At 38.0% G+C, this 25,623-nt stretch overlaps 1 long non-coding RNA gene across 2 annotated transcripts in view; it reads right to left on the reverse strand.

The window, feature by feature from the left end:
* The window catches only part of LOC129524144 (uncharacterized), a 285,903-nt gene that overhangs the window by 212,268 nt on the left and 48,012 nt on the right, over positions 1-25,623 (reverse strand). For both annotated transcript variants that reach the window (XR_008667836.2, XR_008667837.2), the window contains 2 exons: positions 23,029-23,348; positions 3,565-3,649 (listed from right to left, as the gene is read on the reverse strand). This is a non-coding gene — a long non-coding RNA (uncharacterized lncRNA). The remainder of the gene's footprint in view (positions 1-3,564; positions 3,650-23,028; positions 23,349-25,623) is intronic.

Here is a 25,623-nt window from a genome sequence, read left to right on the forward strand (position 1 = left end):
AGATCCTAGATCCTATACTAAGTCCTTTTCCAACATTAACATGATCCACAGGGTGAGCCTATTACATTATTTTAGATGGAGACAATTAAATTCAAAGAGGCTGGGTTATTGATCAACATTACACAAACAGAGATGGAGGAAAGATTCCAGCCCAACTCTGACTGATGCAGAGTCCAAGATCTGAGCAAGTATGCTCTCCTGCAGTGTTGTGTGAGGTGCTGATAATGACATAGAGAAATCACCAAGTTCCCCATATGTTAAGTAAGAAGTATTAGGTTGGTGTGAAACTAATTGTGGTTTTTGCCATTAAAAGCAATGGCAAATTACTATAGAATAACTCTGTGCTACTGGATCTATTATATTCCCCCACTGCCTTGAGGTGGGGTTCACAGGGTAATGCTAGGTAGCTTCAGCCAGTTTCTTCTGGAAAATAAATTGATCCCTTACTCTTTGCTTACCGACTTAACCCAAAATTCTCTGAAAAAAATAAAAATTTCTTTCTCTGTGTCTAGAATATTTATGCCATAACCACTACATATATTTGGCTATACTTCAGATAAAGATACAGATTCGTGCACTGCAATTTTTCTTGATGAGTGGAAACAAAATATTTTCCTCCCAATATTTAAATGTATCAAAACATAGGATCCAGGTAGATACAACCCAGCCAGTTTCTTCCCTGCAGCCTTCAACTTTTAGCACAAATGCCAAAGAGCAAGCTAGAAAATTAGAGAAAATCCAGTTCACCCTACAGAAATTGGTTCTGGAAAGAGATGACCAATAATCAGATGGTGCTTAACTACCAAGCATTTTGTACAACTAAGAAGGGGATAAGCTGCTTTCTCTCAAAAAATCCGGGTCTGAAGCAAAATATCCAATATTTATAATGCCCACATGCAGTAGCTACTTCAGAGCTATCACCTGAATGAAGCTAGAAATTCTCATTCTTCACCTAGAAATGATTGCTACAGGCAAAACACTAGGAAATGGGAAATGGATATTTCACTGTGGACAACTTTAGACTGTGTACTCAGTTAACTGTGTATCTCCTCTGGAAGCTTCCTCCAATCCCCAGGTCTGGCCTCAACAGCCACATTTATACCCTGTGACCCTATGTCTCTGGAAATGGTAGTTTGATCCAACAGTGGACCAATAAAACTGGGTCAATCAGAGCCATACACGTAGGAACTGGTCTACACATGCAACTGGACCATTGACATGCAAATACAGGAATTGTGTGATGGCCAGATGTGGTTAGGGGGCATCTTCTATTTCTATTTCCTGGAACTTGGTTTCTATTCCTTGAAACAAAGAAGGCTGGCTCTTAGACAGATGGGTGATGAAAGCAGTGATTGAAGGTTAGAGAAGAGACACAAGGAGATCAAGCTACCTCTTGGGGACCTCTTTCCAGCAGAATGCCCATTCATGGACCAAACAGGAAAAATGCAAGACAGATCCACTGATGGACCTGTTAAGAGTTAAAGTATAAAAGCCAGTCATTAAATCCATTGATCATGCCCTGTAACTTACATATATGTTAAATGTATTCTTTGGTATATATCAAATATTTGTTAGTTTATTTAAAAAATTAAAAATTAAATATTCCACTTCTTCTAGTAAATAGTCTTTTTTGCTCTTACAAACGTGACCCACTATTTAAAATGATATTCTTGAGGTATGAGCTGTGTAGTATATATATGGGCTTTAGAAACTGAATCTTATTTTATATGCACAGGAAATACTTCATTGAATGAATCCAGGCATAAAAAATTTAGCCCAATTACCACAATTCAGTATTGTTAAGCTATCAAAGCAAGTCATGTAATTTTCATCAGTTTTATGCATATTCAAGAATATACAATAACAGTAGGAAATACCCATTTCTACAGTGAACTAATTAGAGAGAAAAATTCTGTTTGAATTCATCAACTGGGAATTTTTTTTAGATTAATTATTGATGAATTGTTCATCAGGTGCACATAAGACCACAGCGATAAGATTTATCTTAAATTTCAAAAGTGCTTTATTTACAGTAGCTCTAAATGATGAATCATATTACAAGTAAGATTTCAGAGGAGCGTGTTTTCTGTTGGGGATAGTTTTTTCTTAACTATACTCGAAATACTGATCCATAGTAAACTTGGTGACATTATTTATCCCTCATGAATTTGTTCAGAAAATTATACAGCACTTACTAGTTATCCAAGCAAAGAAAAATATAGAATAAAACCTCCTGAGAAAACACTGGAGGAAGGGAGATGGAAAGAGGTAAATTAATTAAAGAATCTATTTCAATTCTTCATTTTATGTTGAGTATTAATGTAGATATAACTCAATATTAAGTACCATTCTTATGTATATCTGAAGTTTATAGCTAGGTATATTTCATTATTTTATAAGCAGTATGTATCACTATTTTAAATTTATTGCAACAAACAGCAATTCCTTCTTTTACTTATTGTTTTCTTTTTTCTTCTTTTCAATTTCTCCAAGTTTCCTTTACTCATAAGTTGAGAAAGTAGATAAGGCATTGAAGATATTTACAGGAAAATTGTGTCCACCCCTACTTCAGATTATAATATACTTGAGAAAACAACTGGGTCCCTTGAAGGACTGAATAAGCACTAGGGATGGAATGAACTAATTAGAAGTCAGAAACAGCCTACAAGATTACAGCCACAGGGTCCGAGGCTGGGAACCTTGGATAACTTCAGCTAACATGAAACAAACTTTCTATTCCCTGGAAGTTACTGAAAGCTTAGATGTTTTGTACTTTGTTTTGGCTTTTTCAAAAGAGTAGTTGATATTGAATAAGCTTACAAACCTTAAATAATGCCACGAAGTGTGAATCTTCAAATGCTAGAAATGATGAAATACAGTCATGTGTCACTTAATAACTGGTACACATTCTGAGAAATGCATCCTGAGGCGATTTCATTGGTATATAAATATCATAGAGTGCACTTACACAAACCTAGATGGTGCAGCCTACAATACACTGAGACTATATAGTTATAGCCCATGATTTCTAGGCAACAAATTCATGCAGCATGTTACTGTATTGAATACCATAAGGCAGTGGCAACACAATGAAAGTATTTGTGTAACTAAACATGTGTAAGCAGAAAAGGGACAATAAAAATGCAGTGTTATAATCTTACAGGACTGCCGTCATGTATGCAGTCTGCCATTAATGGAAATGTCATTATGTGGAATACAACTGTAAAAACAAACCATCTGAAAAATGTCGAGTGAATTCCAATGGAATCGCTCATAGCCTGCTCCCACATGTATTACATCAAATTGTTTTAGGTATTTACCTTAAAACTATTGAAGATCTGTTAGAACATGGAGAATTTGTTTGCTATTATATCATTTCCTTTTCTTCTCTTCTTTGGTATGTATTAGAGTGACAGAAAAGAAGTATAATCATCGAGAAAACTTGGAACATGCATGAACTATTGTTTTGACCATTTTACCATGGGTGAGGTATGGTGGCTATGGTGAGGCCAGATGCAGGTCAAGAGAGAAAAAGCAGGGTTTTTATAGTTTTGTTATACTCACAGTTTCCTAGGGAGAACACTATACAGGGCCACTCAGGGGTTGGTCAAGAAGCAGAGGCAGGAAGAACAACTTTTAATTGTGGTTTCTGTAGGAAGAAACAGACAAGGCATGGTAAACAGGTTTAGAATTGGCTACTTTGAATACTATCAGCAGGTTCTGGGGCACAGGGGCTGTCCCTGGTTATCTGGTACCTGGCCCTGGGGTGATTGGAGCTCATTGATAGTGACCCAAATTAGAAAAGACCAAGAAGGGAGGTGGTTGGAGTTTTGGATTTAATCAGCTTCTCTAGAAGTAAAACTGACTAGCCTCAAGCCAGGATCTCCAAACTGAGTTAGGACAGTGCTTATAAAAACCGTACTGCACCTATACAACAGATACACATAGAAGTAAATAGAAAAGCCTCAGGCTGCTACAATCAGAGAAGATGTCTCTTAAGAAAGACCGTGAGGCTGTTATTCCACCAATGTCAGAGTAAATGCAGGCAGGTTTTAATGCACAAGTTCCTTATGGATCAAATAGAGGGTGTAATGTTATTCTCCTGAAACACTGCTGCAAATTGGTAGAGATACAAAGGGCGAAAAAGGGGTTATCAACCAGAATTTCCAAAAATACAATTTTGTACAGTATATAAGCAAAAGTAAGTACTTTTAATGATTCACTTCACAAGCAATTTCTTTAAAATCTAACCATTGAGCAACTGCAGGAAGAGAAACTGAGGAATCCTCTACAAGAGATATTTAGAAATTTAATCCATAGAAACAAGCATTGCAGCACGGACTGGCATGGGAGAAGGTCAGTGAGACAGAGGGAAAAAAGTGGATCAATGAACAAAGACAGCAGAAGACCCAGTTACAGACCCAATTACTAAAACCACCCCATAGTCCCACCTGCTGAGGGGTTTTACCACTCCCATAGGAGGACGTCAGGAAGTTTATGACAGAATTCCACTAAATTTATTTGCAATCCCTTGCTTAGATCTTCATTTTGTTGTTGTTTCCTGCATAGCAACTTCATACAATTCTTATCCCAGAGGGTGGTTTGATTATTCTTGACTTTTTATTTTGTTGTAATCATAAGTAATTTTTATTTTGTTAAAGATAAAAGTCTACTCAGAATTTCAGTACCCAGAATAAGCAGACCAACTGACGTGCAATCCCTTAAATTAAGGAAACTGACTTTCGTAGTCAGGGCATTCCTCCTGTTTCCCATGGATCACTCATAGACCCAATGCTCAGTTGTTAGGAATGTACATGGTACCAGTAACTGTGAGAAATACTTGTGTGAAAGTAAGATGCAATAGATTCATTCTGCCTTATACTGTTTTCATTACTCTTAACAAAATCTTAAGCTGCTCCAGAATGATCTTCAATTCATCAAGGTCAAAGATAACTTACTTTTTTCAGGCCCTTGGCCATAGGATCGAGGTAATGACACCCAATCCCAAGGGCAGCATGTCTGAAAATGTAGAAAAGCTGATGTAGCTGGTCCCCAACCCAGACCGATTCAGAATACCTGTGGATAAGCATGGGGCTCTGCCTTATAACAAGCTCATCTGGCGACATATTGCATTTGCAAAGAGAGCTCCTGCCCTCCAGCCTGAACAAATGTTATGGCTCTTTCTGTTGTTTCTGAGCTGTCCCCTCCCAACACAGACTCAGGCTTTTTAGTATAAAAGGAAAAGGAAAAGGAAAGAAAGGAGGGGTTCAACTCTGTCACTACCCATTAGTGGCAAGTGTAACAAGAGTTAAGACTTCGCAGTAATTTACTCAATGACACAGAACATGGTAGCCTGATGGGTAAAAACTTTTACCAAAATATACTCCTGAAATAAGGATCTGTCCAATATGCATTTGTTTCAAAGAGTCTCATGCCTGAACGTTTCTTTTAGATTTGAGTCTTCTTTATCCAGATGGTATTTGATTGACTTGAAGTTCTTCTCATCTTTCACTGTGTCACTTTTTCTGGAGGATCACTCACTTACACATATTAAGTGTGTTCTTTATTCCATCAACATAATAGTTTTCTTTTCTCAAATTTGATGTGATATAACAGAAAACGAACTGGGCTAAGGAGACCCAGAATCTAGGCTTGCTTCTGTTCTTGAGTGCCTATGTCCAGTTAATTGAGTGAATTAACCTCAATTCTTTCTACTACTCAGTTTTCCCATACACAAAATAGGGGAATTGGACTTGAAGTACCTTACAACCCTGAGATTTAGCAAGTGAATAAATGTCTAGTAGTCCTTAGAAAGTACAACACTGACTTCCTGAACTTTCCCTTCTGGGTGAGGAAAATTTGGGCATAAATTCAAAAAATGTTTTATGTCCCGATGGATGATTAAATGAACCCTGCCTGCATTTCTAGGATGACTCAGTTAAGCCTTACCTCCAGTACTGTTTTGTTCTCATGTGCTCCAAAGAAGTCAGTAAACCCAGAATATCAGGTCTCATAAGCCAAAGACAACCTATAAATGAAGGCCAGAATTATCCCCTCTCTACTCTTGCAGCCAATCGAGGTGAAACCAGAGATTTTGTGTCTGATAGCCCAGCAAATATTAGAATGTCTCCTTGGCTATGAAATCACAAACTAAAAAATACTTAATTTCTGCGGCCTCATCAGCCATACCAGCTAACTGGAGTCCCCTGAGGCTTTCCTCCCCAACCCATCTCTTTCATTATACAGAAAGAGAAGGCAGGTGAGAAGTGACAGATGTCACCCTGCAAATATTCAGAATCTCCTGCTTTTAAATTTGGAGGACAGTAGTAAGCAGTGTTTAGGACTATTTTACCATAATCTGTGAACCATTTAAAATATGTAACTGAATTATTATTATTATTGTTAATTAAATTCATATACCTAGATGCCAGAAAAGCCTCCACAATTTTTCATTTGATACTTATTAGAATTATATGATCTAGATGGAAAGGGCCTCAGGTGCTAGGGTGAGAAGAGCTCAGCCCAGGGGTCAGAAGACATGGTCTGCTACTCTTCAATCAACTGCTGGGACGTTGGGCAGGACATAAGTTTTTTGAGCTTCCTCATGAGCAAAGCAAGAGAGTTGACTAGATGACCCCTAAGATCATTCCTGGAGCTGAAGTTCCACGAAACTATGAGATCTACTAGTTTACAAAGGCGGGAATTGAAGCCTAACAGGGTTGATTGAATTGCCTAAGGTCAACACAAAGCTGGACTTCAAGTGTCCTGACCTTTGGTCCATTTTTTTTTTCAATTAATCCAACTAATCCAATTCCATGATTATATAAGAGTCCAGCAAACAAGGGGATTAAGGCTTGAAGAACAATTTATTTCTATATTATATGACTAACTGGTGGTAGGGTAAACGTAGGAACAGAACTATTTTGCTTTTCAGTCCACAGATGTTGCCTCTAATGAATAGAGGTCAGCATTGACTAGAGAGAAAAAAGCTCATAAGTAGGATAGATGTAAAAGAGCACAACTGATAGAGGAATGACCAATAAATTAGTTAGGAAAACAAGTGGAAACAATTTTTCTATAATTGGCTAGTGGTCATACAAAGAGTGAATACAGGAGATGGATTAAAAAAGATCAATGTCATTAAACAGCATAGATACTAAACTGAGGTAACTTTTAGTTTATTATAAACTCTCCTTTAATCCAATTTCCCATTATAAGCATGCTTGTGAACTTGTTCAGTTCACAGAAACATTAATGCTAGAGATAAGACTAAAATCAATATAATCCCTAAATTCTATTTCAGTGTCTGACGGAGTCTTCAGATAGATGGAACACTACTACACACCATTATATTCATTACATAAATGGATTTCACAATGATTTATTCTCGGCTCCACCCTCTTACCTGCAAGGCATTTAGATATTGAAATGATACAATTGCTACCTCCAGTTTATTTCTTTTTTTAAGATTTTTATTGTTTCTCCAAAGAAAGCATTGTAAATTTGAATAATAATTAATTCTAGTAGTTCTAGGCATAGCTTAGGATTCCCTCTTCCTGTCTACAGACTCTTCCTATAACTCATTTTCTAACATTTTTGGTGGCTGAAGGAAAAGACAGTTTATGCTTTGGAAGGAGTAAGAGAAAGGTAAAGAAAGAGAAGCAGTAATTATTGCATACATTGCCTATCAGGCAATAAAGTGTGTTTATGTACATTTCTCATTTAATCCTCAGGATATCCCAGTGAGATTGGTGCTATTATTTCTACTTCGCAGATGAAGAAAGATGAATTAAGAGGTGAAATCACATAGTCATAAGGTCACATACTTTGTAAGTGACTTGGGAGACCAAAATTAAAGTTTGTATCTTTCTTTAGTTCTTATCCCATTACATTTTTATATCTGGAAGATCTAAAAAGGCTTCGAAATAAAAGGCATCCCTCAAACCAATCACTAATAAAGAAATGCCTCAAATTAAGATTGAAATCAATAAGCACACAAATAATTGCAATTTATTTCAAGCTATGGTCTGATCCATGCACTGTATGGCCTTCTATTCAGAGAAAGCTGATTCTGCAGGTGTCTAATAAGCAGACAGTAGTGCAGATGTTGTCTTAGAAATGATTATTTACTTGCTTATAAATAACACTGTAATTTGCATAAATACAGACAGAACAGGCAACTAAGAATCATACCCATATAAAAAGTTTAGAACAGAAGCTAAGGAACTTCCAGCTGTGCTAGCTCAAAACCAGCAGATGTGGTTCACTTTGTAGATTTGTCAAGTAATCATGACAGCATCTTATAAATATATGAACATGAGCAAAGAGCAAGTCAAGAAATCACTTTTTTTTTTCAGATTGTTCCTGTACAGACAATAGATGCTGTAATGCAGAAATTGAGAGATGGTATCAATAGATATTATGGGAACTCACTAAATTCAGACTGTACAGGAAAAGAATGTTTCAGAAGAGTAAAAGACTATTTTGGAATAAATTATAGAGTATTTTTTAAAGAAATGTAATTTTCTTCCTGTTTCCTTCCTGTTTATCCACATTTACAGAAAATGTTTACAGGTAATTTAAGAGACTCATTATCATTTGAAAAATTTTCTGTTCCTCTTAGCACCCAACATACACTAGTATTTTTCAATATATAGCCACACATTTCCCATCAGGATTTTTACAAAGTGGAATTAAATAGACCCAATAGTTTCAGGCTTGCTGAAGAGATGAATAAACAACATAGCAAAAGCCCTTTAAATCTCCTAGCAAAGGAGACTTTCAAGTATAATGTGTTATTTCCTTTCTAACCGCTTATCAATTTTGAATTAATTTATTGCCATTGAGATAATGCGTAAATAAGTTAGATTTCAGGCAATAATGCAGAAAAAAATCATAGTCTGTCACTGATCATGAAACAGCTAATAGAGTAGAGATCTGCAACATTTTTCTGTAAAGGTCCAGATGGAAACTATTTTAGGCTTTGCAGTCCATATTGTCTCTGTTGCAGTCAATACGTAAACTAATATGGCCATGTTCTAATAAAACTTTATCAAAACAGACAGTGGGTGGATTTGGGCAGTAGGCCATAGTTTGCTCATCTCTGTTATTGAGTATAAGTCTCACAAAGACTTTTTCTTCTTAGAATTAGCAGGGCCTCAGGCATGTTAGAATTGAACTTTAAAGCCCTTTGAACAGCAAGAAAATGTAAAGTTAAGGTTTGATCTTGATTAATTAACTACATAAAGGATTAATTCCCTGATCAAGTAAATTGTAAGACCTGAAACTAGCACAGTGCTGTGTTCTTCGGTGAGAAATAGGCACTGCAGGCATCTATTCCAAATTCTAATTTTTTTGTAAAATGTGCTAATATTGTATAGTTCAAAAGAAAATTTTTACATCCTTTCTTCAAGCAGATGTCAAGATTACTGACATCATTACTAGAAGCTAAATTGGCAATGAATGGTCAAGAAAAATTATCTTCAGAATTAGCCTAGGCAGAATCACACAATGTGTTGAAAACTCTTCCTCCCCAAAGATGAGCATAATTACCATGCCACTGATTCCCTCTCCTAGTACTGAAAGGAAACAAAACATGCTCTCCTCAGTAGCAGGCAAGAGAACATCCCTTACCTTTCTGCCAGATTCATATTTGCATTTCTGTTCAACTAGACTGTGCACTGCTTGGGGAAAGGAGCATAGATACCCAGGCCACATTGATGATCAGTATATATTTATGAATAAAGCCTGAATAATAATTTTCAACACATGACGAGGAAAACACAGGTAGATCATAGGACTGCTGTCTGGAAGTCCATAGCTGAATCATTCTGTCACAGCACTTCCCCTATTTCTGGCAGTTAACCGCAGAATAGAATAGCATCAAGACACTTTAAATTCAATCAAATGCTTATAAGTCACCTACCGTGTGTCAGTCACAGTGCAAATGCTGTGAATACAAGGAAAGGTGAATTTTCTGCTTCCTCCCACAGCATGTAGCCTACACTCATAGGCTTAGTGCCCAAATTAGTCTCATAAGTATTCTAACAAAAACTGCCTAAGATTCATTTTTTAACTGTGATATTTTAATGAAAATGTATTTAGCTATATTTGGTGGTATTAGAAAGCACAAGTGAACAAATGTAATAACTCAGACTTCAAAAAGGAAGAAATACAAAATGAAAACTCATTGACATAAAGGCATTTTCCAGGTGCTCCACATGTGTTTATTAATGCTGTTTTATAAGATCAATTCACAAATTCAGCTATTCCTCAGTGAATACACATAATAAACTGTGGCAAAATATTAAACCAGTTTGTGAATATTAAAATTTTAACTGTTTTACTTATTTGCATGGAGATTTTCTCTGTTTGTTGGTTTTGGGGATACTAATACTGCATATAAAACAACCCCAAAAACATTGCAGTGGCCACCAACATAAGCTAAGGTCTTATTCACACATCTAGAGATGGGCTGTAATGGTTCCACTTCAGGCTGAAAGTCATGTTTAGGTCGACTTCCTTTGTCTGCCATTGCAGGACCCAGGTCACAGGGGCAGCAATCCCCTGAGACATTCCCTTCACATTTTCCCATTCAGAGGCAGCAGTGAAAAAGGCCAAGTGAGTCAAATCATAACCATGGAAGTCCATAAACAGCCTGAGAGAGCCTGGTGAAATCACAATCACTCATACTCCAATGCAAAGAATACAGTCAAGTCCAACATCAATGGAACAAGAATGTTTTCTTTTTGCATTAGAGAAGAGGAAAAGGAACAGTGAATATTTACTAAACAACAGTTGCAAAGTTAAAAATGAAGTTCAAAATATAAAAGAAAAATTTTATTTGGAAGTTTCAAAAATACTTTATATATACAAAATCATAAACATCTAAGATAATCAAAGGCCAGGACTCCAGAGAAAGAGAAACTGAGTGGTGACATAAGGAGGAAATCAGACAGGCTAATCTGTTCCAGCAGGGGCAGTTTTAATCCCTGTGGAATGCAATTTGAGCTTATCACCAGAGGAGAGCAAACAGCATATTTTTAAAAATTTCTGCTCCAAAAGACAACATTGAGGATAAAAACTTTCTTGGAGTTTTAGTTTTACTTTTTCAGCTTTAGGTTTTTTTTAAAGCTATGTTGTTGCTTGCAATAAATGTAATTACTGTGTTACTGACTAGTCCTATCCAGAAAGAACAAAGTCTAAAATTGTTACCATAAAAAATAAAACTTTCTCTTCTGTTGATTTTAATTGGCAAATAAAAATAGAATATATTTATTGTGTACAACATGATGTTTTGAAATACGTACACATTGCGGAATGGCTCAACTGAGCTAATTAACATATCCGTCACCTCACATGCTTATCATTTTTTATAGTAAGAACACTTAAAATATATTCTCCAGCAATTTTCAAAATATAATACAATGCTATAAACTATCATCACCATGTTGTACTATACTCTGTGAAATTTTTTTCTGAATAGATTTGGATAAAAATTTAACCAAAATTAAAATAAAGAACAAAAGGCATCATTTCCCAGAATTAAAAAGAAGTACAGAGTTCACTACCCTGAAGCGATGGCTATGCTGTAAGGTAAAGAAAAGGAACTTTCTGAGATTAATCACAGCATATTTGTCCATTTCTGAAGAGCAACCCAGACCACTGAGAGCTACTAAATTATGTTACGAATAATCAGTGCTAAGGAATGAACAAAATAAGAGTTGAAAAAAGTTATCTTATAAATATCCACCAACAGTTTCTAGCAGAAATGCTCCAAGAAACTGAAAAAGCATCCCCAAGCCAAGTCACGTGAGAAATATATGTCTCCTTCCCTCTTGGATTAAGAAATCCTATTTTCTAGTTCAGCTCAGCAGGTATCTATTAAGTACTGTTCACTGATTTGGTGAACACTTACTCCATGCTTGCTAGGCACATGTCTTTGCTAAGTGCAGGGAATACAGATAGAAAATGCAAACCTTGCTCTTGAAAGCACTCTAGCCAGGTCAACAGCAAACAATTATAACATACTGAGATAAGTGTGATGGGATTCTTTCTTAGTTTTGCTCCCCCCAAGAACCAGACCTAATACAAGGATTTGAGTGAACATTATTTATTTGGGAGGTGAAGGAAACAGCAGTTGGGAATTTAAAAAAAAAAAAAAAAGTGAGAAAGGAAGGAAAGGCCACCAATAATGGACGCAATATAAAGCAAGGTACTGCTGTGAGCCACTGCTGGGGAACTCAGTGTGACAGTGTGGAACACACACCTCAAAGTCTGGGAGGGCCATAAGCTTCCCAGCATTCTCCACCTGCATATGAGAAGCAAAGAGTGAGCTTCAGAAGGCCTTCAGGCAAAGAGAGGCAGTTGTTGGCTGTTAGAAGCTTGGTAGATATGCAGTACTTCCCATCACATGCACACATAAGTCCGAGGGCATGTAGACATCTGCTGCAGAAACATTAGCTTCATAGTCAATCCTGTCAGGAAAAGGAGGTGATTACTCTTGAGATCATAAAGTGTGTAAGACTCATGCAGGTTCAGAAAGAAGGAAAATGGTATTTCTGGCAGAAGGACAAGTGTGAGGGCATTCCAACCAGAAAATCTGTGGCACTTAGAGAAGTCACAAATCCTAGCATACAGGAGCATGCAAAGATGAGAGACAGGGGAGAGAACTGCTGAGAATTGAGGCTAGATGGTGAGGCAGGACAAAGAGTCAGCCTTGAACCCCATCCAAAGATCTGGATCCAGCATCATGAGATATTTGCGATGCATAGAAATAGGGATACACTATAAAGGATTATGGCACGACTTAAATAGCATAAACTCGGTGACAATCAGAACCTCTCTTGACTTTCAGATCTTTTGCTTGTAATTGAATGGCTTCAGTCAAGGAACTTGAGCCCCTACTCTGGTACTGGGGGCATATCAATGCACAGGAGACAAATGGAAGCCCTGCCTTCATTAGATTTGGGGGTGAGGGGTAATGTATAATTACATAAATAGTAAATAACAATTTCAAATAGAAGTATATTGATGAAAGGGCAGTGGGATAAAGAGTGACTGGGCTATGCAGCTAGACATATCAGGAAAGGCTGGTCTGAAATGGGGACATTGAAGCTAAGAACCAAATAATGAGGAGGCAAAAAAGCTGAGGAAAAGGCATACTGTGTATGAGATATAGAAAATAAGACTATTCTAAAGCAGATATCTGAAATGTGGCCTAAGATGTGGGCAGGAGGCAGATTACATTACGATAAGGAATTAGGAATTTCATCTAGGGGTAATGGGAAGCCACTGGATGGTTTCACGCAGTGGAGTGAAGTGATAAAATATACAATTTTTAACTTACTCATGCTCCTCTCTGGAGAGTGGATCATAGGCATGCAAGCATGGAAACAGGGAGACCAGAGGGGAGGCTGTTGCAATAGTCTAAGGGAGAAATGAGGGTGGCCTGGGTCCACAGCTGTGGAGAAGGTGAGAAGTGGTTGGAATCCACTATTTTAGAGATTGTCAGGGCTTATTCACAAATGATGAGAAGGATGGTTGTTCATAAACAATGAGAAGGATGAGGAAAAGAGATGATTTGAAACTACTGAGTGAATGGTGGTTTGATTAATGTTCTGTGTCTTATGTTATCTAAATTTCATGTTATTATTGTGGAAAAAGGACTGCAATGTAGAAACCCAGACTATAAAAGTCCTCAATAGTCATAAGATATTAGCATCACTATTATTATTTTGTCATGATGCAAAAGTAATTTGATGTATTGAAAATAATTCTAGGCCAACCCTGCCCGTTTTCCAGAATTAAGCATGATTCCTTGTGCCTCATCTCTTGCAACATCCCCTGTCTTACCTGTAATTTCTCATGAACTCTTCCTCCACTTCCCCAGGTGATTATTTCTCATCTACCACTCTGTTACTTAACCTCCTTAACTTTTCTTGGCTTCTCTTTTTCAGATGGCTCTACCCCATCCTCATATCTCTTGACTCATGAACTAAATCTGAGCCTCTGTTTGCTCTTTCTCCACTGATCAGCAACTTAACTCAGGCTGCCTTGACGAAATGCCATAGACTGGGTGGTTTAAACAACAGAAATTGATTTCTCACAGTTCTGGAGGCTGCACGTTTGAGATTATGGTGCCAGTGTGATTGGGTTCTGGTGAGGGCCCTCATGTGGTGAGGTGAGTGAGCTCCTATCTTTCCCTTCTTTGTCATCCTATAAAGGCACTGATCCCATCATGGGGGCCCACCCTCATGACCTCATCTAAACCTAGTTACCTCCCAAAGGCCATATGTCCAAATACCATCACATTGTAGGGCAAGGCTTCAACGTATGAATTATATGGGGACAGAAACATTCAGTCCATCACAAAAGGGCATCATGGTAGTGACAACTGCATGAACAGCTGTGAGGGTGAGAAGGAACATTTTATTGTGTGTATCTTTACCATGAGCTCCCATTCTGCTGAACTGATAATAGGAAACTTAAAAGTCATGCAGAAGGCCCCCCAGTCTATGCCACATTTTGTATTTTAGGCAGTGTCAAAGAGTTAAGAAGAGGGTCTTTCTGGTTATTGGTCATTTCTCCACATAGGTTTCTTCTGAAGTGTCCATGTGAATGTCTCCATAACCCCCTCTTTGTGTTCTTTTCTTCCAGCCTTAGGGTGTCGTCAAAGAAAAATTACACTGAAAAAACTTAAATAAGCAAGGAAACTTTATTCGAGACTATTGCAATAGGGATCAAGACTATGACAATAAGGGAGAGATGTTGAACTCAACTTTGTTGGAATGAAAAGCAACACAGCTTTTAAACATTGGGGTGAGCTGCTGGAAAAGTATTGGAGGACCATTGAGTGGGGAGATTGACGAATGTGATTAGGCCTTTGGTATTTTCTCACTGGCGCGATGTAAGTCAGACTCCTACCCTCCTACAAAGATGAGGAGATAGGACCCTATCTTTCTTGATGATTACATTTCAAGGGGATGACTCACAGGTCCTTGAAAATTACATTCTTTGGGTGTAAAACTAGCAAGAGGCTGAGAGATTTATATCTCAAAGGGGCAGAAAAATAACTTGAAATTGCAAGTTTTCTAAGGCAAATGCACTAAGAAAAAAGATGCCGGGGACTTAACAGTCAGAAAGAAACCTATCTGAAATATAGTCAGGCTGCAGGGAAGAATGAAGGCATCTTGGTCAATGTGGAGGATCTGTTTAAGGTCCTATAAGTCTTGGTCCTGGCAGTATCAGGCACTCTTCTCTGGAGTCTTTCAGCTTCCCAGGAGTTTGCGCCAGGGAAAAGTGTTATGAGTACCCTGCTCCAGTGCTTCAGCCCTCTGTCCATCAACCCTAGTGAGGGAGTTCTCTTTTTCTTTATAGGCAGGGGCATAAGGGCTTGGAGGAGTGGGCTCCTGTCTACTTCCCTTTTCTTCCAAGTCACTCTGCTTCTTTGGGAAATATCTCTATTCTTTTTGTTTCCTAATTGACCTCAGTGGCCCATTACAAGGAAAATCAACCAACAAAAAATGAGTTTCTTTTTCATCAAGGATTGGAAGAAGGAATTTTCAAACCCTCCCAGTGAGTGGAGGGTAGGGAGGAAATTTTACATTTCGACTTCCCAATGTAGAAAAAAAAAAAAAGAGGAAGGAAAATGAAAAACAGTGCTAAGTTTTCATACTTAAACAATTATGTTCATACTCTGGCACAAAGATAATGTACTTCATAGAATGGTTGTGAGTTTAATGGGAAAATTCATATTTCTGGAAGAAATTCTGACTCTTAAGTACTCATTAAATAAGCTCCTTTCTCTCCCCTACACTTTCATTAAGAAATGAAGTATTACCTGTATGTTGGTAAAACACAGAGTGCCTTTTCCAAGATCTTTCCAAACCCTTTCTCTTCTGAATTTCAAACTTTAGCCCATGAATCTTTACAAAATTCTACAGAAATAAAATTGTTGATCAAATTTCAATGTTTAGAACAAAAGAAAAAGTACCACCCTTTAATTTTTCATTGGAAAGGGCTTGTGGGTCAGCCTTATCATTACCAAGTTCATTTATTACTGCTATGAGGCAGTTGAGCTTGCAGTGTTAATTAACTCTATGAGGGGATATATATCAGTGTTGCCCTAGAAAATAACGGTAGGCACTGTGAGGTACTGTCACCCACTGGTGCTCCACCTAAGCTCATCTTCATGTTCATAGCTCCACTATGACCTAGAAACCGCTCTTTTCCTGATTTAGGGCTAAACTAAACAGCAGATAATGTGGATGTGAGAATTGTGACTATATATATAAGACATATATCAGATATATAATACATACATATATATATATATATATATATATATTAGTTTCTCACTTTTAGGTAAAGATAAGGGAATCAGGGTACAGAGGGAAGTACTTAGACTTTTAGATTCTACTTGGTCCACAGTAAGCGTCCCATGATGTTATGTCCCTACTCTTCCGATGACACATGGGCGGATTCCAAGTATTCTGAAATTGTTCACTTGCATCTCCTTCCTTTCCTCATTTTGTTTTCATATTTGTCCCCTGCTTGCTGTGCATGTGCACAGATTATGAGAACTGTGATTCCACTGATTGAGGCTGCTGTTGCCTCGTAGGGTTCAAAGGCAGCAGCAGTGGTGCTGGAACTGCATATTCATTCTGTCACATTCTTCTTGTTTCTACTGCATGTACACAGCTCCACACCACAGAGTCCGAACCCAGACTGCTTGTTTCCATTGTTTAGATTCTGGCATCTATTCCTCCTGCCCTGGGGATGATGAATAATTGAAAACTGAACATGAGCATAATTTGGTATGCCTTGGAAGTGGTTTTTTATGCTGATTTGGTTTTGTGTTCTCTGAAACATCAAGAGCCAGGCTCCCACGTCAGGAATAATTACTATACCCCATATGTGACACACCTCAAAAATGAACAGGGGACACAGATGACTTCCTACATCATTAGGAATAGTTTTAGATATCTTAATAAATGTCAAGAATGATAAAGAGAATTTTATAGCCCTCTTTTTGGGAAAATATATCTTTTCTAACTATTTTGGAAATAAATGTTTTCATTTTACAAGGGATTGTAGAAAATTATGTCCAAAACTCTATGCTCCTTGTATCATTCAATTGCTTTCCCTAGATAATCAGTCATGGTAGAACCTTCATTAATAGGAATACCAAAGATGCTCACACTTCTCTGCTACTGTATTACAGAATGCACCTGAAACTGGAGATCATCATGTTAAGTGAAATAAGCCAGGCATAGAAAAACAAATATCACATGTTCTCACTTATTTGTGGGACCTAAAAATCAAAACAATTGAACTCATGGAGATAGAGAATAGAAGGATGGTTGCTGGAGGATGGGGAGAGTAGCGGAGAGGATGGAGGAGAGGTGGGGTTGGTTAATGGGCACACAAAAAAATAGAAAAAAATGAATGACCTAGTATTTGATAGCAAAACAAGGGAACTATAGTAAATAATAAATTAATTGTACATTTAAAAATAACTAAAAGGATATAATTGGATTGTTTCTAATACCAAGGATAAATGCTTGAGGGGCTGGATACCCAATTTTCCATGACAAGATTTTTACGCATTGCATTCCTGTACCAAAATATCTCATGTATCCCATAAATACATACACCCACTATGTACCCCCCAAAATCTAAAATTTAAAAATTTTTTTAAAAGAATGCAGCTGATATGCACTACTCCCCACTGCCCTACACAAAATTTATATGCTTAAGTTTCTCCAGCACTTCAGAATGTGGCCATATTTAGAGACATGATCTTTACAGATGTAGTTAGGTTAAAATTAAGTCATTAGAGTGAGCCCTAATCCAATATGACTGGTACCTTTATAAAAGGAGGAAATTTGGACAGTCACCTAACAGAAGGATGATGATGTGAACATAACAGGGAGAAGACAGCCATCTATAAGCCAAGGAAAGAAGCCTGGAATAGACAGACCATTCCTTTACGGCTTAACATCTTGATCTCAGACTTCAAGTCTTCAGAAATGTGAAAAAATACATTTCTGATTTTTAAGCCACCCAGTGTCTGATACCATGTTATTGCAGCCCTAGCAAACTAACACAGCATTCTTCTGTCAACCCAAGGCAGGAACACCTAGGCCTAGCTGACTCCATCCTTCCTGTTCACAGCTGATTGCACCAGAAGAGTACACCTAATCCAAGAGAGCAAAACCACTGACTGTCCAGCAGCCAATAAGAGTTTCTCAAAAATCTGAACCAAAAGGCAAAGCTGAAAAGGAGGACGTTGTCTTTAAGGGCAGAGCACTGTAGTGGGTCTTGCTTCTATGTGGGCCCTTTGTTGGGCTCGGTGGTTGTTCCACTCTTTTTTGTTTGTTTGTTTGTTTGTTTGTTTGGATTCCACATAGTCTGTGGCCTTAACATAAGCTGGGGTAAAAAATTTCGAAGAATTCTTACCTCAGAAAATAGAAGTAAGTCAAGAAGGGACCAGACGCAAGCCAAGAGAAAGGTGAAAGGGGGAAGAGAGGAGAAAAATAAGAAAGGGAGAATAAACATGTCACTGCCTTGATTGTGAAGCCAAATTCATCCACTCATTCATTCTACAGAGGCCCTGTGCTAGGCCCTGGGCCAGATGCTGGTAACCCAGTAATAACTAAGACTTAGTTTCCATATCCAAGAAGCTTAAGGTCTAGAAATATTTGGCTTATTGGTTATTTTGAACTTGCCTTACTTCTATCGCCTTTGATTACAATAGATCAGTTAACAATAATTTCTCCCTCATTATGTCCAGCTGTGTTTTTAAATAAATGACTCATTCTTGCCTGTATGTCTGCATATATATATACATATATATGTAATTTTTTCTGCTATTCTTATTATTTATTATAAACTCTATGAGGGAAGCAGTGTCCACATAGTTATGAGAGAAAATAAGTCAGAAAAATTAACTTTCCTTCTCTTTCTTATGTTTAACGATGGCTCTAGAAAAATAAATCCTGGAACCAAGAAAGCATATTATTTTAATATCCCTCTCTCCTTTTATACCTCTTTCTTATCTCTTACTTCCTCTCTCTCCAGGTTCTAAGCCTGTCTGAGAATCACTTCCAGGCTTGATCCCTGATCCATGAAGTATACCATGCTCCAAATTTTTTTATTCCTCCTTCCATCTTCTCCACTTTAGCAGTAAAAACCTCCAATAAATTCAGTGCAAGTAAATTACCTGGTGTCAGGAAAAGTGTAATCAGACGGAACTCAAATGTATGAATGTTTTTGACTAATAATACTTTTACCCTCCCTATAGGTTTTCTGGTCTTTCAAGAAGATACTTATTAATGTAAATTACTGTCCAACCATTAGAATTACAGACAGTGTAGAAAAATGAGATTTTAAAATTCTAAAGATATGTGTACAATGGACCACCAAAAGAGCAGGAAAATTCCCTATCGGATTCTATCCCTAGTGTCTGCATCCCTAACTGCCTCTTCATTCAGTTTGTCTTCTTCCATTCCTTAGTCAGAGACTCTTTGCAAGATTCTTTGCAAAATCCAGGGTTTTGTGGGATTTATTTTTCTTAAAGGAGGTGAGATGAAGTTACAAGAGTAATGTGGAACAGGAGTAGCTGTCTTCTATATAGGTCAACTAACTTAATCATCCTTTTATTCCTTTTTATTTAAGAAGTATGTATTAAGAGCCTACCTTGTTGTCTTTTCCATACTTGGGATACAAGTAACCAGTATGGAAATTGGTTACTTGGGATACAGTATCACAAAGCCTCTGCCTTTGTAATACTCACTTTTGGGAGCATGCAGGGTTCATAAAGCTACATGATCTGGCCAAGGTTTATCACTGCAGGAGTATGAAGTGCACATCAGGGAAGAGTGGCTCACGGCACATAAGATAATAAAAACAGTGTTCAAAGCTAAGACATGAATGGTGCTTGCTACGTGCCAGGTGACAGTATGTCCTTTACATACAACTCACATATAATTATTTTGTTCTCAAAAGACTCTAGGAATTAGATACTATTGTTACCATCATCATTCCTGTTTTACAAATGAGGAAACTGAAACACAAAATAATGAGAGCTATAGAGCTGGTTATTGATGAAGTTGGGATGTGGACACAGGCATCTGGCTGCCGAATCTATATGCTTCTCCACCACCCTATTGCTGGCATGAGATTGTTTTATGTAAGTTGAATTTTAAAATCAGAAACTTTAAATACAATGCCATTAGACCAAAACTAATCTTGTGAAATCCTCTAGGATTCTAAGTGGGAAATGTAGACATGCTATACTTTTGTGAAATTATTGCAGTGATATTTATAATCAAACCTGGAAACTAAAAACCATCCCTTTCTGAACTGTTAGAAAAGCAGATTAATATGTAAAGTGGTAAAGAAAAGCAATTTTTAAAAATTTGTCCAGTTCTGTCACTAACCTACTGCATGTCTAAGGGTTAGATCACATCAACTCTCCAGACTTGAAATTCCTCATATGGTGGGTGATCACATAATTAATTGTCCAAATGGGGACACTTAGCAATGAAGGGGGGCCCTATTAATAATTACACTGGGACGATATTGCCAGGCAAACCACAGTAGATTGTTGTTCAACTTATGTATCGAAATGAGGCTACAAGAGCTGATCCCTAAATTCACTTCTAGTTGTAGTGGGTGTGTTTGTGTTTGCTTGACCGACTGTTTATCCAAAGTATTAGGATCATTTAGTAAGAGGCAGAAGGAAAACTCAGAGGTCTGACTTAACCCCGTTATGGTTAACAAGGTCTGTGCTAGATTAGGACATTTTTATTCTAGTAAATAAAGTAATAACTACAACAATTTATAAACTGACCACATTTATATTAAATTGAAATTGTGCAAGAGAAAACAAATGCAAGTTAATTCCAAGTAGGCTTAATGCCCAGACAATCAGTACTGCGAAAATAAAACAAAACAAAACCAATGCCCAAGAAAGGCTGCCAATTAGAAAGAAAGAATTAATTTAATTCAAAACAGTTTTTAATTTTGAGTCCTCAAGACTAAACAGCTAACTTGGGTACCTCCAACCAGTATGACACTGAGAACAATGTGACCCGATTTAAAGGAATTTTGAGTTTGTACAAAGAGCATTGGCAAGAGATCTTAGAGTCTTCATTCATGTATTCATTTAACGGATTGCCAAGAGCTTGTTATGTGCCAAACATTGCTATGGGCTGATGATACAACTAAGTAAAAACATAACCCTCGCCTGGAGGAAATATCAGTCTGATCTTGACACTGCCATATAAGTGCAGTGAGGCTTTGGATATGTCATTTAACTTTTCTGAGTCTCGGTTTCCTTAAAGTAAAATGAGGGAACTAAAAATGCATGATCACTAAAAATCGTCATTTGGCTAGTTAAATTTTATGAACTCAGAAGTTCTGTCTGGATAAATGTTAGCCTTTATCTCGTTTCATTATATTAGATAATAATGTTAGGAAAGTTTTGAAAATACAACAGGCATGCTACTGTTTGTTTCCATAGTCATTCTGTTGAAAAAAAGAGATGTTTTCCTTTCCCCCATAATTTTCCCTTTGTTCACTCTCTTCAGGCCACATTTTCCATGTGGTTGTTTATCGGTATGTGCTATGGTCTGAATGTGTTCCCCAAAAAGCAGGTGCTGGAATTTAATCCCCAATGCAACAGTGTTGGGAGAGAAGCCTAATGGGAGGTTTGGATCATGAGGGCTTGGCTCTCAAGAATGGATTAACGCTGATTATAAAGGTGGTTTGCCAGGTTCCAGCCCCTCAATCTTGAACTTCCCAGCCTCCAGAACCATAAGTCCATCAATTTCTGTTCATTTTAAATTACCTAGTTCAAGATATTCTGTTATAAGCATCACAAAATGGACTAAAACAGCCTTTAAGTATGCAGTTTCAGAATACGCTATACCAGTGGTCTTCAAATGTAGATAGCTACGCCTCACCTCCAGAGTTTCTGTTTTAGTAGGTCTGATGTGTCAGAGTAAAATGACCAACTATCCCACGTTTCCTGGGACTATCAAGTTTTAGCACTAAAAGTCTTTTCTCTCTCCATCCTCCCCTCTTTTTTTTTGGATACAGAGTCTTACTCTGTTGCCCAACCTGAAGTGTAGTGACATGATTATGGCTCACTGCAAGCTTCAAATTCTTGGACTCAAGGGAACCTCTCAGCTCAGCCTCCCAAGTAGCTGGGACTACAGGTGCACACCACAATGCCTGGCTATTTTTTAAAAAAAATTTGTAGAGATAGGGGTCTTGCTATTTTGCTCAGGCTGGGGCTGGTGCTGAGCTCCTAGGCTCAAGCAATCTTCCTGCCTTGGCCTCCCAAAGTGCTGGGATTATACATGTGTGCCACCTTGCCCAGCTTTTTTATCTCAAGAAACTCTTCAGTCTCAGGTAAACCAGACTAGTTGTTCACCCTAGGTACAGCATAAGAATTTGCATTTTTAACAAGTTCCCAAATGATACATATACTGCTGATCCAGGGGCCACATATTGAGAACTACTGCTCTATACCTATGGTTCTCATCCTTGGCTGTCCATTAGAATTATTTGAGGAGTGTAAAAACAATATTTATTCTGATCTAACTGATCTCAGGTGCGGCCAGGTAATTGTCCTTTTTAAAAGCTTCTCAGGTGATTCTAGAGTACAGCCAAATTTAAGAACCACTGCTCTAGACCCATGAAGCTAATCACTGAACACTTTGACTCTGTCCTGTTAACATCCTGTAATTGCATTGTCTTGTCATCTTTACTGCCCTTGCTGTGATTCAAGACATCGTTTCCTGCTTGCACGGTTGCACTAATCACGTGACTGACTTCCCTCCCTTCAAGTTTCTCACACCATCTCTACTTCAAGCTTTCTGCAGCTGCTGGAGGAATCTTACTAACATAAAAACTTGATTATATTACTCCCTTGCTGAGGATCTGATGGACTTTCTTGTATTAATGTAATTCACGTTATCTGCTCTAAAAAGCAATTGCCAAATCCCAGCCACTTACCACAACAGAGGTTTATTTCTTTGGCATGCCATAGTCCAATGGCTGTTCTCTTGAACAATTCTTCTTCCAGAACTGTGGTGACAGCAATTCTCCCATTCTGTAGCTTCATGATCCCTAGGGCTTCCTTGGAGTCCTCCCTTGCATCACTTCTATTTAGTTAACTGAGAGATGAATGGACAGAATGTGGAGCATGACACAGGATATTTAGAGGCTGGGCTCTGAGGTCATATACATCACTTCTGCATATATTCCGTTGGCAGAAAAAAACCTTGTGGCCCCAGCTAGATGCCAGGTGATCTGGAGAATGTCTTGTTGTGTGCCTAGAATGAAAATGAAATAGCACAGTGACTATAAAGTATTATCTCTGTTACAATTTTTATCAGAGTAATACAAACTCAAACACATTGTGGGTGATTTATTGGGTTGTATTACACATAAAAATTACTCCTCATTGCCTTCAGTATAAAGTCCAAAGTCCTGTGCTTGACCTGCAGTGATCTTAAGATTCTATTCCTGACTCACTTTTCAGACTCAGCGTTTGGTGCTTTTCACAGGCATTCCCTGTCCTTATTCCCAAAATGTCCCATGCTGTCATGCCAATTTGGGGGTCTGAAAAACCTTTCCCCATTTCTTCACTTAACTCTTTCCTACTAGCTTCTCAGAGCTCAGTTCAAGAGTCAACTCAGAAAGGTTTTTCTGAATCTCCATCATCTTCTGCTTCCCAATTTGAAATTGTTGCTCTTGTTCTCCATTCTAATAGCCCCTGGCATTCCACACTCATAGACCTCACTCCATTGTATACCTTTGACATGGTCCAGAACATCTTGATTGTGAGCATCTTGTGGGTGACAAAAGTGCTTTTTCTCATTGTGCTTAATACTACATGATACCTGGTGTGTAGCAGACATTGAATAAATGCTTGTTTAAATAAATGAATGACTGTTTAAAGACAATTAAAAAAAACCCTGATATCATATTACAGAGTAGTTGAGATGGTTTCCATTGCAATTTGATAGGTGTAAGCAAAGAGTCCCCTACTTCAGACACTTGTGTGTGTTGAACTATTGAATATCCCTTTCATATTGCAAATGGGGCACTGTATTAAACATATATTCACCATTAAACACAGCCTTTCTTGCATTGGTTTCTCAGTTTGCATATCAAATTGTTATGCAGACTCCATCAGAATAGGACCCAGAAGAAGTGTTTTAGTAAGAGCCGAGATTTTAAAACTTAAAAATATATTCAGATTATGGGCTATTTAATGAACAAAGACCTGGATTTTATACCACGCTGGAGGTCTTAGATAGCCAGATATAGCATAAAAACATACGACTGAGGCCCAAAGGACACACGAATAAGTGGTAAGGACAGAGGGGCAGGGCAAGATAGCAGAATAGAGGCCTCCACCAATTGCACCCCCAATAAGGACACCAACTTAACAACTATCTACACCAAAAAAAGCACTTTCATAAAAACAAAAAATCAGGTGAGCACCCACAGTACCTGGTTTTAACTTCATATCACTGAAAGAAGCACTAAAGAGATAGGAAAAACAATCTTGAATCACCAACGCCACCCCTTCCCCATCTCCCCACAGTGGCAATGAGGTGCAGACAGCATTTTGCCATGCTGGGGTGAGGAAGACACAGCATTTATGAGGCATTGAACTCATTGTTGCCATATTATAACAGAAAACAAAACTAAACCAAACTCAGCTGACACTCACCCATGGAGGGAGCATTTAAACCATCCCTAACCAGAGGCGTATCACTGATCCCAGTGGCCCAAACGTCAGTTCCTACAAACCTCACTACAGTGGGCTAAAGTACTCTGGAGTTCTACCTAAACTAAAAAGACAATCTAGGTGATATGGACAGGAAATCCTTGGTAAGTCCTAATGTTAAACTGGGCCCAGAGACAATAAACTGGGGGGGGGGGAGGGGGCATGCCACCTACAGAGACACCAGAGGGGTGGCTAAGGGAGTGCTGGCATTACCACTCCCCTAACCCCAAGCTGCACAGCTCATAGCTTTAAAAGAGACCTTTTCCCTCTGCTTGAGGAGAGGAGAGAAAAGAGTGGGGGAAGACTTTGTCTTGCATCATGGATACCAGCTCAGACACAGCTCAGAGTGAACTGTAATTACTTTGAGAGGTTGAGGCAGGCAGATCACTTGAGGTCAGGAGTTTGAGACCACAGCCTGACCAACATGGTGAAACCCCGTCTCTACTAAAAATACAAAAATTAGCCGAGCATGGTGGTGCACACCTGTAATCCCAGCTACTTGAGAGGCTGAGGCAGCAGAATCACTTGAACGCGGGAGGCAGAGGTTGTAGTGAACCAAGATGGCGCCATTGCACTCCAGCCTGGGCAACTGAGTGAGACTCTGTCTCAAAAATAAATAAATAAATAAATAAATAAATAAATAACTTTATGGTATGTGAATTGTATCTCAATAAATCTGGTTTTATAATAGATATACATATGTATATCTATTAGACAAATCTCAACTTTCATTGTTTTTTCCCTTGAACAGCCCTTTGGATTATATTTTAATAGTTATAAATGCAGTGGCCTGATGGCCTTAACGAGGG

This window comes from Gorilla gorilla, chromosome 7 (genome assembly GCF_029281585.2).
Source record: "Gorilla gorilla gorilla isolate KB3781 chromosome 7, NHGRI_mGorGor1-v2.1_pri, whole genome shotgun sequence".
In the NCBI taxonomy this organism is placed as follows: Eukaryota; Metazoa; Chordata; class Mammalia; order Primates; family Hominidae; genus Gorilla; species Gorilla gorilla.